The following is an 18,209-nucleotide window of genomic DNA, read 5'->3' on the forward strand; positions in this document are numbered from 1 at the left end:
ACAAACAAAAAAGAACATAAGCAAATATTAAAGTAATATCTTTAAAAAAAAAAAAGTGGATTTTTCGTATTTATTTAAAATGTTGCAAATATTCACAAGCATTTCAAATCTTCATGTCCTCTAGGATTGGCTGATCTTCAGCATTTGTTAAACAAGGAATTTTCTTAAAGTGTAGGCATATCATAGCCTATAATTAGGCTCGAGATACTTTATTCTATATCTCACTGTAATTTGATTTTATGCCTGTGGGTAAATAAGAGCTACATTAGTCTCATTTTTATCTATTTTGATAAGTTCAAGTCAAATCATTAGAGCTGATGAACGGCCTGAATGGATTGTCATATAATCTCAAAGTAACGTCGTTAGTGAACTATTAGTGAACGAATAATCAACATCAGAGGAATTATATGAAGTAGCCTAGGCCTATTTGGTGTAAAAAGCACGAAAACCGCCAGGTCTTTTTTTTTAATTTATTATTATTTATTTATTATAATTTTTTTTTTATTAACCGGTTTGCCTGAATGTAGCCTGAGTAACAAAGCATACACAACCACATACTGCTTTTTTAAATTAATATTTTTTAAATACTGCTGGGTATTTACATTATAGGCCTACATAAGCTTTACTATTTTCAACTCTGCCGGGGGGAAAAAACAAACGGTGAAAAGGAGCTACATTAAAAAGCGACATCTCTGAGAAAAATACCGATAACAATGGCCACGTATTATCTAATATAGTCTCTGATGTTCTACGATTTATTATTATTAGCCTATTATAATTATTATTATTATTTAATAAATAGTGGTGAATTCCATTAACGGATTAAGACAGCATACCACATTGTTTTATAATATTCCGTTCTTATATATTTATGCAAGACATTTTTGACGCTGTCATGCGTTTATGTAGTGTTCACATTGCACTGTCTAGCACTCAATAGGCCTAAATATATTTTCTTCTCATAGTCAGTTAAACACATCGAATTTAATTTTAGTTACCTATTTTTAAACCGGAATTACAACTGTGGCAGTGGTAATGTTATTTTGTCGCCGTTAGTGAACATGATTTTTACATTTTAGCATATGTAATATTTTTACATATTAGCAAAGGTTTGCAACTAAGTGGCATTTAGACCTAGGCTATATTACTTTACCCAAACGTCTCTCACTCCTGTCCAATGACACTTGCCATTAACATTTTAAATCACAGATAACTTTGGCATTTCAAGTCAACGCCATTTTAAAACCATGGTAAAACTGTTCTCCTGATTTATATTTTATAATAACATCATATTAATGTATGATTAGCCTGCCTCTAACAAGCTAACAGTTTTGTAAAAACAGAGAAGTCCAAATACATTAACCCTACAAACATTTCGAGTTTCTGTGTTATCTCCTGCTAATGGACCATAACATATATCCACATGGTGGTGTGCAAAAGTAATTATATAAAAACTACAAATGCAGATGTGTGTGTTTGCCTGTGTGTGTGGACAGGGATACTGCATACATATTTGAATAATTACAGCTTAGTCTAAGTTTTCAAGGTATAAGCTACTTAAATATGATTTGTGACGCTGGCAACATGCCCGTGTCTTGCCTGTAAGAGCACTCTTTTTGGATTATATTGACAATATTCTCTTAATGAAACGCAGATCTTGAGTCTTGAAGGGCAACAGTGTGAGCCGAATATTTATTTGTGTTTATGTGCTTATGCATTTGGGCTATTTATCATCAAAAAATAAACATCCATACCCAGTCTGCAAGTATATTGACTCAGGGCAGCATGTTTTTCCAGACATGAAGCTGATTAAGTGTGATGTTTCTTACTAAACTCTCCAGCAATCGAAGACATTGGTAGTTTCTTAACAATTTGTTATTCCTTCACAGTAAATAGTTAGTTGAGTGATTTTAAATCACAGTGCTGCTCTGTGTACCTTCGGTCTCCTGTTTTTTTTTTCCCCTCCCTTCTTTTTTTAAAAACAGAACACTATTCTAAAACCACACCGAAAAAATAATACTATAAAACGTCTTCGGTGGCGTTTTAAAAACAGATTAGAGGAGGGCAGTGCAGGTACTTAAAGATTTGGCAATATCACAAACCAAGAAACAAAGCATGTTGCACTAATAATCCTTCACATGTCTAGTGTGATTTATAAAGTGTTTCTTCACTGAGTGCCAGTGAGATATACAAAGCACAGGACTGAGTCCATTAATCTGTTTTTTTTTTGTTTCCCCCCTTTTTAGACTGTAATTTAGTATTTCAAAAAATTTAATACACACTTTGTTTGTTTTTTTTCAAACCATTATTTCTTTGACCTTTTTTATGCATAGTTCCCGGCACTTGGAAAAACATAGGTGGAGTCCAAGAAAAATTAAGCAGTGAGTCAAGTCCAGAAGCAGATAAATCTTTAGTCATGTGCTTGTTTTCTAAGAAATGCTGCATTTTGCTCTGCGAATCTGTTCTTTTTTTCTCTACACCTCGCTCTTTTATAATTAAAATTGTGCTTCTTGATCTTATAAATGCCGATGCTTTCACTGAGAAAACGGCTGTTCTCAACTTCTGTCACTGTTAAATGTATTAATTGAATTCGATAGTGTGCTCAGATTTACCTTTTCTTCTAAAAGATGTGGCCACGTGATTGACAGCTCTTGGGTGGATTCCCCCATCTAAAGATAGAAACGGGTGTTGGCCATCCTCTGCGGTGCATTTCGAGAAACGTATAAAATGGCGCAGGAAGGACTCTGAATGAAAGAGAGACAAATAATACATATTTTTACCGTCATAAACATTTCCCTGTATCATTACCATATTCCAGTGGGATGGCGTGCGGTTTTGTACTCTGCAAAACCATAAAATGCCCTACAATGCGACATCGTGTTTTTAAAATTACAAGTTAAAGAAACAAGTACACTTCAGAGTGTTTTTTATATAGTGAGCTTAGCACCTGAATAGGCTTTTAGCAATTGTGGCCCTTCATTCTGAGAGTAATTACTAGGCCTGTCACCACATTCATTCCAGCACGCTAGCTACCAACTGCCTTCGGTTATCGTCCCTCCCCACCGAAACCACTCGGCCGCTGAAATGTAAGGGGGACCCCAGGTCAGGACCGCTAGCTAGCAGCAAACACTTATCTCTCCGCGGTAAATCAGGTAATCATATACTAAAGCCAATTTTTCTTTCGTTTTACAAGGCTCAGATCACATCTTTATGTTCTCGGGGCCCTCAAGGGCCAGCTCTTTAGAGAGGGCATAACGTTTTTCCCTCTGCCAAAGCAAACAAACACGAGCAGTATGAATGAGCTGTATCTGTGGAGAATGTCTGCACGAGTGTGTGTAGGTTCATTTGTAAGGGTGTGTGCTCTGGGGAACAGCGCTCGCTTGCTGGGAAATCAGGAAGGGCCCATCGTGCGGCACTGCCCTGGTTTCAGTGCTGATTAGCGGTGTGGGCTAACCTCAGTCCTCCAGCAGGGTCTGCCTCTGGTGTGGGGTGAGCAGGGCACCCGTCTGTGGGTTAGCGAGAGGAGGAGTGCACACTTTTGACCCTCTGCGAAACGTTTGGCCCTGGTTCAGAACGGCCCCTGGGGAAATCGCAGGAGTGCAAGTCCACGCTGAGCAGGCACAGGCCAGGTTCGCATGCTTGCGACACTCTCCAGATAGCTTAAGACCTTTAATGCACTCACAAGGACGTTCAGATTAGCGTGCGTGTTATTCCGCAACCTTCGGGGCGGTTCACTCCCTTGACAGGCTGTTGCTGAGACCCAACAGGGAAGTCGTTGTTTTGTGACCTCATAATGCAGCTTTTGCCTTCCACTTGGTGAGAGCTGAAAGTAAATAAAACAATGTGGGGATTAATGGCGGAATGATTCAAGCACTTTACTCGTCCACGACAGGCAAGATCGCAGGCGTTTACAGGAGATAAATCAGAATTATTTGTATCAACAACACAGGCAGCTCGGATTGTGAATGATAGATCATATCTGAAAATGAAAAGCTAAGCTTGGGCTTAAAATGTCATTTTCAGTGACGTGAAAAAATAAAATAAGGCAAAAGCAAACATGCTGTTTGGGATATTATATCATTAAAGAGGTATGTCCCAAAAACATATTGAAGATGTTGAGGACAATTGATTGAAGAAATGATTTGCTTTTTCCGGCCAGAATATGACATGGCGCATATCATTTTACATCTGAAAAGAATGGCAGTTTCAGAGGACAGTTCCTGTATATAATAAAACATAAGAATATATGCCTCGAATACAAGGGATATATAATTTTCTAACTTTAGATTTCAAGCCGCAAGGAATTTAAACAAGTATATCAAGAACTGTTTGAAATAACACGAGGAAACATGAATTTAGCAGAAAACCCAAAGGCACAATGATGTACGACACTCTGATAGATGAAGCGCAAACAAAGATTTAAAGCAAAGCATTTTCACAACAAATGAATTATCAATAAATCACAATGGCAGATTTACATTACCGTGACAAATGAACTGCTCTGTAAGCGTTTGCTGACTTTTTTCCCCCAGTGCTTTTCCCAGAGACGACCCTATAATAAAAACCAAGGAAAGCAATATGTTATCTATCAAAAGCAATTTGTTATCTTACATGCACGGGGTATTTAAACCAGAAGATTAGTTCCACAAGATCTGCAAAGCGAATAAAATGTGTAATGAAAATAATAGCTAATTTTGCAGATCATGCATCACCATCTCAATGAAAGAAAGCATTGATTTAAAGTTCAGTGGGGTAAGATTCAAAACATTCAATCAACACATCTCAAAGGCCTAGCATAATCAAGAACACATTTAAACTGGAATTTTAACATGCGTAGGAGTCACAATCTGCCCTCTAGTGGACGCAAAGGATGCCGGTACTTTGGTCAGTTCAGGTTCAGGTAGGCTACATTGGTGGAATAAAGACAAAACGATTGCGTATTTAGGGCTGTAAATAAATTAAATGACTTTAATAAATCTCGTGATTTACAACCAGTCACATGAAAGCCGATTAAGACAGTAAAAATTACAAAATGATTAAATGTGTTAAAAAGTATTGCATTAAAAATTAAATTTTAGATAACACGTCAACTATGACTAGCAAAAACGATTTTTGTAAAATTCCCTCAAATTTTCCAAAGAGCTCTCGCGGCTGTCTAGTGGTTCACAACCCTTGGTAGCCTAGCTGTATGTTAGCGGCACAACAACAGGTTTATCTAATAAAAAAATAATTTGAAATACAAACTGCACAGGTAGCCTATTTTGCCCACCATGATTAGCCTATGATTAAAGAAGCCCGGTGGTGATTGTCATCTGAGGCTAATTACAAATAGTGAGACTACAGTGAACGATTACAATGAAACATAACACCAGGAGGCAGAGATAGTGTCCCTCCCCCAAGTCCTGCTATTTTCCCCAATTAATTCCCTGACAGACGATATCCACCATGCACCGTACTTTCCACAAAACATATCTTAGGTTAAACACGCAATCAAAGCACCAGGGCCACGAGAGAAGGATAGACCTCTCTTGGCAGCCTTACCCAGAATCCCTTCAGTCATAACAAATCTGCCCCGTGGCCACTGATGGACAGCTGGTTTACAGCCAATGTCAGGCATTAACAGATTTGATCCGTATTCGAAAAAGGAGGCCTGGGAGCCGCGGAGGAGTGGTGGGTGGGTGGCGGGCGTCTCACACTCGGGCCTCTGCGTGATTCATGGCCCGGAGAGGGTTTCCACTCTCACAAGCGTGCTCGCTTTCTTTCTTTCTCTGTAGCATTAATACACATTTTATGCTGTAAACACGCACACATTATAGCTGCATGTGCTCAGTAGAACCAAGTTGGCTATACAGTTAAAGAGCAGCCTGTAATATACTTAGTAGCTACACCGAATGCGCCATTTGCTTTTTGTGTTTAACCACGAGTCAAAGTATGTCTGTGGGTGGGATTCGGTGCGGATGGCTTTACACTTCTCTTCGCTGAATTTAACACACATAATCTGAGGCTCGCGAGGGCCCCGTAGCAGAAGCGGGAAGCTCTCATTAAAGAACCCGTGTGATGTTTTATGAACTATGAAATTCACTTAAGACCCAAGGGGGAAAAAGAACTGCACTAGAGTAAATATTTATCAGCTTTATGGGTTGACTCGAGCGAGAGGGTCAGGAGAGCGGGCTGCAGGGATGAATCCGAGGATAAGAGAGGGAGTGAAAGAGAAAGCGATAGCCTACACCAGCGGTTCTCAAACTGCTCTGATTACAGTCTCACTCTCTTGACCCCGCGAATGCAACGGTGTTGGCAGCTCCCGCAAACTAATCTTCCGTTGCTAAGTGAGTAATTGAATGTGAGAGCTTATGTATTTTTGTAATGAGCTGACAGCATATTTCCACTCTCTGCCCAAAAGGTTACTCTAATCAACATGGTCACGCTGTTTCTCTCAGAGTGACAGCGCCGCGCCAACAACATGACAAAGCGGCCAGCGGCGCGGCCCGCGCAGATGTCGGCCGTGAGAGACCCGTCTGTTCCCGTGCAAAGCGTGGACCCTTGGCACGGAATCAATGTCAGCGCGCAGTATTTTTCTCGCGACCGAATTAATAGTTTGTCTTCATTCCTGTCTGAGCGAGGCACACGGAGGTAGGATAATGGAGTTTATGTGACACCCACGTAATAATGGCACAGCGGCACTGTCCCAAAATACAATGCCAACTCATAAATAAATAGCCTTATTAAAATTGAATACTGATGAAACAATATAATTGGTGTAAAACATAAAGTAGATAGGCTACTGTATTGACAAAAACCATGCTAATATGAAAGCAGTGAGGTGCTTTTAAGATATTTTTAAAGAAACATTTCTTTAAAACATTTAGGCTATTCAAAATGTAAAAGTCATTTTTCTCTCCTAACAAATTTATCAACTCATCAATAACATCTTCCCTAAATATTTTATAAGAGCACTTGAGCAGCTTGAGCCCATTTTGCACATCCTTAACAAATAATCTCACCAATTGTAACATTTTAAGTGAAGTACTGCATTGTCCCTCTCTAGTGGCAACCTAAGAGTTTTTGTGTGCAGTGTTGTAAAGCCTCTATGAACATGATACAAAACTGTTATAGCGAATTTGTTGCAAATTTGCATTAATTCAAACAATCTCATTTGTATGTTGTTATACTCTCTGCTTAAAACTCGCTGATGGTTAGATTTTGCCTTCATAGTTTTTGTAAAATTATGTAGGCCTACAATTTTACATTTTAATACAAATCATACAGCATACATTTGCCACAATTTGGCCAAAATATAAATAGTTATTTCGTCATGAGCCTGTGTTGAATAATTTCAGAGATAGGCTACTCAAATTGTAAAATTTGTATAATTTCATAACCATAACTCAAAACTATAATTATTTAAAATAAATGGATTCAGTAATCTTATGCATCATAACAATTTTGCAGTGCTGTTTACAAAAAGGCGAGATTTTCTTTTCTTCATACAACAGCAAAGACCAGCACACCACTGGTGTTTGTTGTTATTCAGTGTTGTGTGCGAGTTTAAAAACCTGAAGGGCTTTTTACCCCTGGGGCCTTTTAGCCCCGCTGTGCAGAAGGAGAGAGAGCGCACATATTTCACTGCAACACTAATAAGAGAGTGTATTGCTTGTGGGATTAACGGATACTTTGAGCGAATGTGGAATCTGAGTGAAAACACACATGATATAAGGTGGATTCTGTCTTTTGCATCTGTAACTTTAGCTGACGGGTTTGTGGGAAATCAGCGCAGACCGTGGAGCTCTGCATCGGAAGGCTATCTGGTGCTCTCACTTCGAGCGGGCCTTTAACCACAAATACTTCCCCTTTCATTGTCCACAGGAGGATATAGGAGCACATGGAAGATTATTTTCAGTGACATACGGAGGTGTTCCATTTAAAATGCCAAGACAATTTCATTCCGACTTTTGAGATTGTATTTTGAACCCCTCTGAACTACTTTACCCATAACAAATTCCAAACATGTGACATGGAAGAACTTGCATTATCCGGTGTTAGGATGGACACTAACTACCCTGCTGCACATATAGGGGATATTCATTACAGGAACCTAATAAAAAAGAAAATCATATAGGTTACTCTCAGTGTACACCGCTATTTATTTCTAGGATAAATGCAATCAAATGCATATTGTTGAATTGACCTTGTGTCTCAAAGCATTTCCCCGGGACTCTTTCCGTCTATCTGCAGCGCACGAATTGTCCACACACAACGATATGTAATGTAATCAAAGTCAGCGCTGTGTTTTATACAACTAATCAGCCTCAAACAATCTGCGAGCGAGGGAGACAGCCCGAGTGGTGTGGTACTCATCAGCTTCAATGTATTCGTTGTTTGGATTGCTGTGTTTGTATAAACCAGATTGGTTTGCACTTAACCCTGTAATATATGCAAAACAATCCTCTAGATAGTACTCTTAAGCTTTGCCAGTTACCACTGTGGCAGCTGCAGTAAACTTGGCTGTGTAAGAAAAATAGTGTGTAATAAATTATGACATGAACCAGCACACGTCACACGGGCAGGCCGGCCTTCAGCTCTGATCAGCAGGCAGGATATTAAAAATGGCAGTGCAATGCACAGATGCAGGTCAAAGGGTCACGGTCTTTGGGAGACACAGAAGGACTGAGCTCTCATAAAAACGTATTTAAATAAACTGAGAGAGGAGGTGTGGCGAATGGGCTTCGGAGCTGGTGGTGATATATATTCAGTATGAAAACTCACATATACAAATGACTGGGGAAGGGGAAAAAACTGTATTAGAAATCAGATACTTCATGAGCTCTGTGGCAAGAAACAAAAGCAGTTGGCCAAGAATCTTCACCGAATTACTCGCTTTGTAGTCTTGAGGCTCAATTGTATGTAAAACAGATGTAAAAAGAGAGGCTTATTTTCTGTTTTATTTATTTTAGTAGTTATACTTGAAATACAAAATAAACGGTTTCATTATTCATTAGCCTGCTATGCTTCATTTCTGATGGGACACTGCTCTGTCACACAGCCTAATAGATGAAATCTCCATTTTGGAACAAGTAGCCCTGTGGTTTTCATAGTCCACTGACACAGAGAAATGCTGGATTCCGTTGTGGTCCCCCCATAGTTTCTCCACTGAAATGTAAGAAGGGGTCGGCCTAGAAAACATGCAAATGAATTCATAATCAAATCTGTCTGTTTCCCATAGTTCAGGTACACCCTAAAGCAAACTCTGTCAGCAGGCACTCAGTAAACTAAAAGTAATCCATGGTCTTTACACCCAACTGACAGTTATTAACTCGCATTTTCTCTCCCTGAATAATGGCCGCAGCTGCAGGCAATACAAACAGTATTAAGATTTTATTCAATCACCTGTCATAGCCACTCAACGCAAAGATATTTAGGCATATATATATATATATATATATATATATATATATATATATATATATATATATATATATATATATATATATATATATATATATCAATAGTATGAGTGTGAAATCTCGTAGAATGGATACGCCAAAATGAGTTTTGGTGTGCAAATGCTACGCAGTTTTTCGCTTGTTTTTTGTGGTGTGTGTGTGTGTGTGTGTGTGTGTGTGGGGGGGGGGGGGGGTTGTACTTATAGTACGCCATGAAGTGCAAATGTAGACTTTTAGCACACTAATATATATATATAAATATATATATATTAGTAGTGTGCAAAAGTCTACATTTTGTATTTTCAAACACAAATATGTTTTATATCTTTTGCTGTAGTGTGTCAGTAGGAAATATTATTTTACATTTCCAAACATTCCCTTTGCCAGTAATTGTAATAATCCAGTGAGATTTGTATGCACAAGGAGCCTGTCAACAGCCGGTATATGATCCGCATGGAGATCTGATCTCAGTAGGAAATCTGAGACTAAATCCAGAAGAACTGTGGCAACATCTCCAAGACGCTTGAAGAAACCTTCCTGGCAACTTACCTGGAAAACGATTTGCAAATGTCCTGTGACAAAGTTGTTTTAAGTAGGGTGGTCACACCAAAGTTAATTGAAAATAAAATCTATTTATGACATTATTTTTCAAAGCCTCCTCACAATACATAATTTTTGCCTAAAACTTTCCAAAGTACTATCTTTGCAGGTAGGTTTCTTCAAGCGCCTTGAAGACGTTGCTGCAGTTAGTCTGTTTCAGTTTTTTTTTTTTTCATGTAATCCCAGATGGGCTTGATGATGGTGAAATCAGATCTCTGTGTGTTCATACCGGCTGCTGTTATCAGACTCCTTGTGCATAAGAATATCTCATGGGATTATTACAATTAATGGCGAAAGGAACTGCAAACTGATATTTCCTACTGACACACTACTGCAAAAGATACAAATAACTGGCTTAAAACCTTTTTTTTTGGGGGGGGGGGGGGGGTGAAAATACACTGAACAAAATTATAAATGCAAGACTTTTGTTTTTGCCCCCATTTTTTTATGAGCTGATCTCAAAGATCTAAGACTTTTTCTATGTACACAAAAGGCCTATATTTCTCTCAAATATTGTTCATAAATCTGTGTTAGTGAGCACTTCTCCTTTGCCGAGATAATCAATCCACCTCACAGAAGTGGCATATCAAGATGTTGATTGGACAGCATGATTATTGCGCAGGTTTGCCATAGGCTGGCCACTATGGAACCAAACAGAGATCAAGTTAGAAGTACCAAACACCTCCATCTTTTCCCTATTTAAATACAGTTACACGAATAGTTGAACGATCAAGTATGGTGACAAAATAAAACGTGGCGCGTTTCTAATCGGATTAAAAAGGAGAACTATAATGTATGGCGAATTAGCACTTCTGAGAGTACTTCGGCTCGGCGCAGTAAAAAGTCCCGTCCGAAACATCTTCCCTCACATCTCCCTATTGACAGAAATGAGAGAGTGAGGGGGAGGTGTGAGGAAAGATGTTTCGGCTGGGACTTTTTACTGCACCGAGCCAAAGTACTCTCAGAAGTGCTATTCCGCCATACATTATAGTTCTCCTTTTTAATCTGATTAGAAACGTGCCACGTTTTATTTTGTCACCATGCTTGATCGTTCAACTACTCGTGTAACTGTATTTAAATAGGGAAAAGATGGAGGTGTTTGGTACTTCTAACTTGATCTCTGTTTGGTACCATAGTGAATGAACTGGGCTTAGTGGGCTAAGCTAAATGCTATTAGATCGTCACCGCGCGTCAGAGAGATTAAGTGCACGCACTGAGACGAGAGAGGTATGTATCAAGTCGTTTAAGTTAAGGGAATAACATAGTTTAATATGAAAAAGCAGTGAAGTAACCCTTTAAGGCCACTCTAAAATGTGCAGTACAGCACAACGTCACAGATGTCGCAAGTTTTGAGGGAATGTGCAACTGGTATGCTGACTGCAGGAATGTCCACCAGAGCTGTTGCCCGTGAATTGAATCTTCATTTCTCTACCATAAGCCGTCTTTGAAGGCATTTCAGAAATTTGTCAATATATCCAACCGGTCTCGCAACCGCAGACCACGTGTAACCACACCAGCCCAGGACCTACACATCTTGCATCTTCACCTCCAAGTAAGATCATCTGATCAGGTGTTCCCTTCATGGATGAATCCCGGTTTTCACTGTACAGGGCAAATGGCAGGCAGTGTGTATGGCATCGTGTGGGTGAGCGGTTTGCTGATGACAACGTTGCGGATCGAGTGGCCCATGGTGGTGGTGGGGGTTATGGTATAGGCAGGCGTATGTTATGGACAACGAACACAGGTGCATTTTATTGATTGCATTTTGAATGCACAGAGATGCCGTGACGAGATCCCAGAGGTGGACAAAGTACACAACTTCATTACTTGAGTAAGAGTAAAAGTACTACTGGTCAAATATTACTCCGTTACAAGTGAAAGTTGTAAAAACAGATTTTTACTTAAGTAAAAGTATAGAAGTATTTGTTTTTTTTTAAGTACTTAAGTATCAATCACATTATTTTATTATTGTTGTATAAATGCACAACTAACTTAAAGTCATTTAAATACTTGTATAAAAGTTACAAAGCGGCTGACACTTTAAGGCCGAATGCACGGATCCAGTACACTGATACACATCTGATATTCTCCAACTGTTTACCTTCACTTCAGACATAATCAGCTCTGTTTATGTGAATACTCGACAAAATGAACATTTTGATATCCGTCTTCCTCCATTTTGCTATAAACTGATCAGTGTTAAAAAAATGCTGTGAAATCATTGAACTTCAGGTGACTCTTCAAGAGTGATTCCTGAAAGGCTTTCTGCAGAAACCCAAACACCTTTTAAAGAAGAGAAAAATCATCCACTGACTTTCAGAGCAGCTACAGAAACGACTTTCGACTTCGAGGACCTTGATAGAAATGTAGTGGAGTAAAAAGTACGATATCTGTCTTTCAAATGTAGTGAAGTTAAAGTCATAAGTTTCCAGACAAAATAATACTCAAGTAAAGTACAGAATCTCAAAAAGTGTACTTAAGTACAGTACTCAAGTAAATGTGCATAGTTACTGTCCACCTCTGCGAGATCCTGAGGCCCATTGTTGTGCCATTCATCCACAACCCTCGCCTCATGTTGCAGCGTGATAATACGGTGCCCTGTGTTGCAAGGATCTGTACACAAATAAAAACTGAAAACATCCCAGTTCTAGCATGGCCAGCATACACAATGTCACCCATTGTGCATATTTGGGATGCTCTGGATTGGGATATACGACCCCAACGTGTGTTCTAGTTCCTGCCAATATCCAGCGACTTAGCACAGCCATTGAAGAAGAGTGGGCCATTATTCCACAGGCCACAATCAACAACCTGATCAAATCTATGTGAAGGAGATGTGTTGCACTTAATGAGGCGAATGGTGTTCACACCGGATACTGACTGGTTTTTGGAAGAAGGTGGTCTGGTCTGATGAATCACATTTTCTTTTACGTCACATGGATGGCCGGGTGCGTGTGCGTCGCTTACCTGGGGAACACATGGCACCAGGATGAACTATGCAAGAAGGCAAGCCTGCAGAGGCAATGTGTTGCTTTGGGCAATGTTCTGCTGGGAAACCTTGTGTCCTGCCATCTATGTGGATGTTACTTTGACACGTACCATGTTGCAGACCATGGAGACTGTAATCTCTGGTGGCTGTGACCTCTTTCAGCAGGATTATGCTCCCTGCCACTAAACAAAAATGGTTTGAGGAGCACAACAATGAGTTTGCGTTGTTTACCTGGCCTCCAAATTCTCCAGATCTTAATCACATCGAGCATCTGTGGGATGTGTGCTGAACAAACAAGTCCGATCCATGGAGACCCCCCACCTTGCAACTTACAGGGTTTAAAGGATCTGCTGCGAACATTTTGTTGCCTGATACCACAGCACACATTCAGGGATCTAGTGGAGTCCATGCCTCGATGGCCTTTGGCAGCAAAATGGGGACCAACACAATATTAGGAAGGTGTTATACTTTATTGGTGTATATTCAGAGAGTGGCTTTGACAAGCGATTCAATAATGGATTATTAAATCAATTAGCCTATATACTGTAGGTCTGCAAGTAGGCTTATGTGACTTTGTAACAGATTTTGAGCGGTAAAACAATGTGGAGAAAAAAACCCCTAAAAGCCTACTTTGGTTTTACTTCAATTTAATAAAGCTGATATCAGCAGATATTCTTAATACGGAATTCAAACAGTAAATGTTGTTTTGGTACTCTATTATGTGATATGACACTGGCCTGACCCACATATGTTATAAGTGCATCATATTATGTTTTACTTGAATTGTTGTTAATGTCTTCTTTTATTAATGTATGTCTGAAGTGTGAATCTTTACAAAATGTCTAATACTAAATACAGAACTTGACCACAAGATGGCAGCATTGAAAAGTCAGTGAAAATGCATCTGTGGCACAAGCTACGGTTTATCAGAACTGCTGCTTTAATGAGGTTCTCATGGTGTAAGATTGCCACTAATTACTTCTAATGGTATTGAAACAATACTACTTGTGTATTAAGCTGGGATCACAATTTGTGTCATGTAGCACTGCTTGTAATTATCCCTACAACAATTATATTAAGCGTTCCAAGAACCCCCACCAACATCTGCCTGCATGCTCATAACACGTGATTGGATAAAACATATACAGTGCCCTGTATCTGCAGACCTAGAGTTGCAAGGGCTCTCTGGTCTTTATATAAGTGGTGTTATCTGAGTAGGCAATAAATGTCATGTTTGCACAGAAGTTAATTGTTGGACTGGTTGTTCTCATTTGACATCACAGATGTGTTGCATATGTGACTCCATAAGAAGAAAGCAGATCAGGCTATGGACACTACGTGGCAGAATATGGAGTTGTTGGGTTGCTAGGTAACATACAGGCCCAGAATATTTATGCCTCAGGAAGTTAAAACATCTGGTGGCGTTTGTGAAGTGCTGATTGGCTTCAGAGTAGCTGTAGCAAACCTCTGCGGCTGTTGTGTTGTGCCGTCCCATACAGGTGGCAGTTGTTTCTACGAAACGGAGTGAGTTTAATTAAAGATCCTGTCATTGGAGGATAATAGGTTTCTCACTAATTAAGAACCGTTGTGCTGATGATGATAATGTGTGATCGGTTTGACTCTTGCTTAGCACAGCTTTCAAACATAGAGCTGGAATGTAGTTTAAACTGTCAATCAAACAAGAATTTAAACACTAAGGGAAAAGGCATTTTCACAAACAAACTAGAAAATATACGCCACATTTACTGATTACTTATTACATCTTTAAAAAGTAACCTAGTTACTTTACAGATTACTTTATTTTAAAAGTAACTAAGTAAGATTACAAGTTACATTATTAGTTACATTCAGCAGTTGCCGACAACACCCCTGCCGCCTCAACATAAAAAATGGCAACCGTTTTTGCCAACACTTACTTTATTGGAAGTGCATTTTTGATTGCATTCTTTGTACGGTTTGTAGCGTATTTGTCATTTTCTATAGCCTGTTGTTTATTGCAGTTCGTGTTTTAGAGCTCTCTTAATAAACTGCATGTTGAATTTAGCTCCTCTTCATTTTTGGAGCACATCCTAAAATAAAGGCTCATATTACAACCAAAATAGTTTTATAGTCTCTGCCCAAAATTCAAGAAGAAAGCAAAAATATATATTTGTACATTTTTAACTAAGGAAAATTACTAAAATAGTAACTCACAGTGACTTGGATAAATTACTTTAGTCTGATTACTGGTTTGGATTAGAGTAACGCGTTACTAAGTAACTCATTTTCTGGCATCACTGCACATAAGTTTAATATATTTTATTTATTTTGAATTTCCTTTCAGAATGTTATAGGCTTTTAGTAGTACTTTTAGGAATATTTTTTTGTATGTAAATAAAGTCAATAATAGCCCAGTCAACTTTTTTCAAAGTAAATAAACATTTTATAAGTTAGGATTTGTAGATTTGGTGATTATATTTATTGTCTGATATAATCAGAGCTAAAATGGTGCTGTACATGTAGCCTGCATATAAAATTATAATAATGTTAGTAGTGATAAATTCAAAGGTCACACAATACAAGAGTAGTACAGAAAATATTTTCTTTAATTTTGTAATTGTAAGCACATCAATTACAAAATTAAAGAAAATAATTTCTGTACTACTCTTGTATTGTGTGACCTTTGGATTTATCACATTTATGGGGGGTGGGGGGTATTCCTTTAAAAAGTATATTCACATAAAATCACATCTAAAAATAGTGGCCTGCTTGTTTGATCAAAACTTAGTTTGAACCTTATTTTAGTAGCATGGTGTGAAAATAAATGAATTGGAGTTAACTAATTACAGTGAATTTAGAGCACTGTGAATTTTGGGTTTTCTCTTCACACTAGGTGGCACTGTGGAGTTGTTCTGATACTGTATCTAAACCTGTTTATCTCAGAACCCACTAAGGTCATCACAGAGGTATAGTGGTTCATTCATACTTTCTATTGTACATTTGCTGTGGCCTGATGTTCATTGCAGTACTGAAGTCTGCCCAAGGGCAAAAAGATATACAGGCAACACAACAAGCTAACAAACAACTAGCATGTACTTCCCTCCCCCACATTCAGAAACGTTAGCATGACACAGCAGTGCTCCGTCTCTCTGATAGAAGCTTTCTTCAAATTCCACTTTCATTCTCTTTTAATTGGTGCTGTCTCCGGGTGGGATGGGGGAGCCACTCTTGTTTAGCCCTGTCACAGAGTTGCAGCACAGCGCGCAATGCTCATTTCCCCCACAACACGCTTTCAATTAATGGCCTGCCTTTCATAGCATGGCGAGGAGGCAAGATCACTAACAAGTAGCCGGCTAGCTAATGAGTTAGTGTGGAAATGCAGTGACATGTGAAGGAAATGCCCACGAGACGCGTTCTCGCAAAGGGGCATTGGCAGAGGAGGATGCTGGGAAAGAATCATGCTGGGCAATAGTAGAACATGACGAATGTAAAGTAAACGTAAATTTCTTTACAATGCATCAAATTCAATTAAATCAATAGTCTAATAAAAGTTATATTTTTTATGAATTAATTCATATCAATTAATTGCATTGTTGATCCTGGACCATTCCACTCCAACAATTACTTCCCAACTCTATCCTTAACCTTAAATCATTTTTACTGTTGAATAACACTGATGTAGAAGCACCTAACACTAACTGTGAGGCAAAACTTGGCATAAACTGTAAACGTGTCCCTCAAATCTGATTGGTTGATTGAAATGTTGCTCCAGGATCAACAAAGATGTTGCACTTGGTGAAATCACATCCACCATATATATAATATTTATGATGTTTCAACATCATAAATATAATATTTACCACATACCGATCAGGGATTCTGTTATGACCAATATTGTGTCTGTACCCCGTTGCTGCCAAGACAGCCCTGACCTGGACTCCATTAGACCCCCAAAGGTGTGCTGTGGTGTCTGGCACCAAGATGTTAGAAGCAGATCTCTTAAAGGGATCCCATGGTGTTGAGACTTGTATGGCTTAATATAACATAAATGATGTCTCTTACTGAATTATGTGGTAGAAAACCCATGAAAGATCTACGTTATTTAAAAAATCGATTTTATATTTGGACCATGGGCGGCGCCATTTTGTTTGCGTTCTAGGTTGATGACGTAGAGTGGTTGAACTCCTCAATCAGCTGGCGTTACCCGTTGCTATTTTTACCACAACGCAACTCGAAAATTGTTTCAGAGTTAAACAAAACAAATGAATTGCTTTGTAATTGTACTTAAAACACACTCAAACATACATGTGCACACAAACTCACCTACACAAGTCACAAACAGATCGGCGGGCGCGCACACACACACCTGACTGCTCTGTCTCAATCGCATGCATCATCACCAAAACATCCTGCCTCTCTTCCTCACGTTACTTTATCCCATCGTCCTACCTAGATATTTCCCTCTGCTGGTCACATTAGGCATTATAGTTAATCTACTATCAACAGTCTATCTGGGGAACAGGATGTGTTGAACAGGATATACACAGGGAATAGATTGAGGGTTATGTATGCGCGCGCAGTGCGTGCGTGTGTGTGTGTGTGTGTTCGCGCCGATCTGTTGGGCTGTGTGTGTGTTCGCGCCGATCTGTTGGTGTGTGTGTGAGTCTGTGTGAGAGAGAGAGTTTGTGTGCACATGTATGTTTGAGTGCGTGAAGTCGGACAGCTGTTTGTAAATCGGCTTTACTCGTTATTGCGGTGGAACGTGAGACTGAATGACTGCACTCGAACATGTCCACTATGGTGTCGGACAACACTACAAATGTCCGTCCCTTCAAATAATGCCCTATTTAAGGGTATAGGGTCGATTTCAGATTCAGCCCCTGTCGTGGAGACTGAGCAGCCCAACATCTCGATTGAGACAGAGCCTGTCGTGTGCGCGCCCGCCGATCTGTTTGTGACTTGTGTAGGTGAGTTTGTGTGCACATGTATGTTTGAGTGTGTTTTAAGTATAATTACAAAGGAATTCATTGGTTTTGTTTAACTCTGAAACAATTTTCGAGTTGCGTTGTGGTAAAAATAGCTACGGGTAATGCCAGCTGATTGAGGAGTTCAACCACTCTACGTCATCAACCTAGAACGCAAACAAAATGGCGCCGCCCATGGTCCAAATATAAAATCGATTTTTAAAATAACGTAGATCT

The 18,209-nt window shown here is 39.2% G+C and overlaps 1 long non-coding RNA gene across 1 annotated transcript; it reads left to right on the top strand.

Moving 5' to 3' along the window:
- Positions 1 to 6,049: 6,049 nt before the first annotated feature.
- On the top strand, positions 6,050 to 8,006 carry LOC137090684 (uncharacterized). Its single transcript, XR_010907942.1, has 3 exons — positions 6,050 to 6,326; positions 6,401 to 6,630; positions 7,747 to 8,006. It is a non-coding gene; the product is annotated as an uncharacterized lncRNA (long non-coding RNA).
- The last annotated feature ends 10,203 nt before the right edge of the window (positions 8,007 to 18,209 follow it).

The sequence above is a fragment of the Pseudorasbora parva genome, chromosome 10 (assembly GCF_024679245.1).
Source record: "Pseudorasbora parva isolate DD20220531a chromosome 10, ASM2467924v1, whole genome shotgun sequence".
Classification (NCBI taxonomy): Eukaryota; Metazoa; Chordata; class Actinopteri; order Cypriniformes; family Gobionidae; genus Pseudorasbora; species Pseudorasbora parva.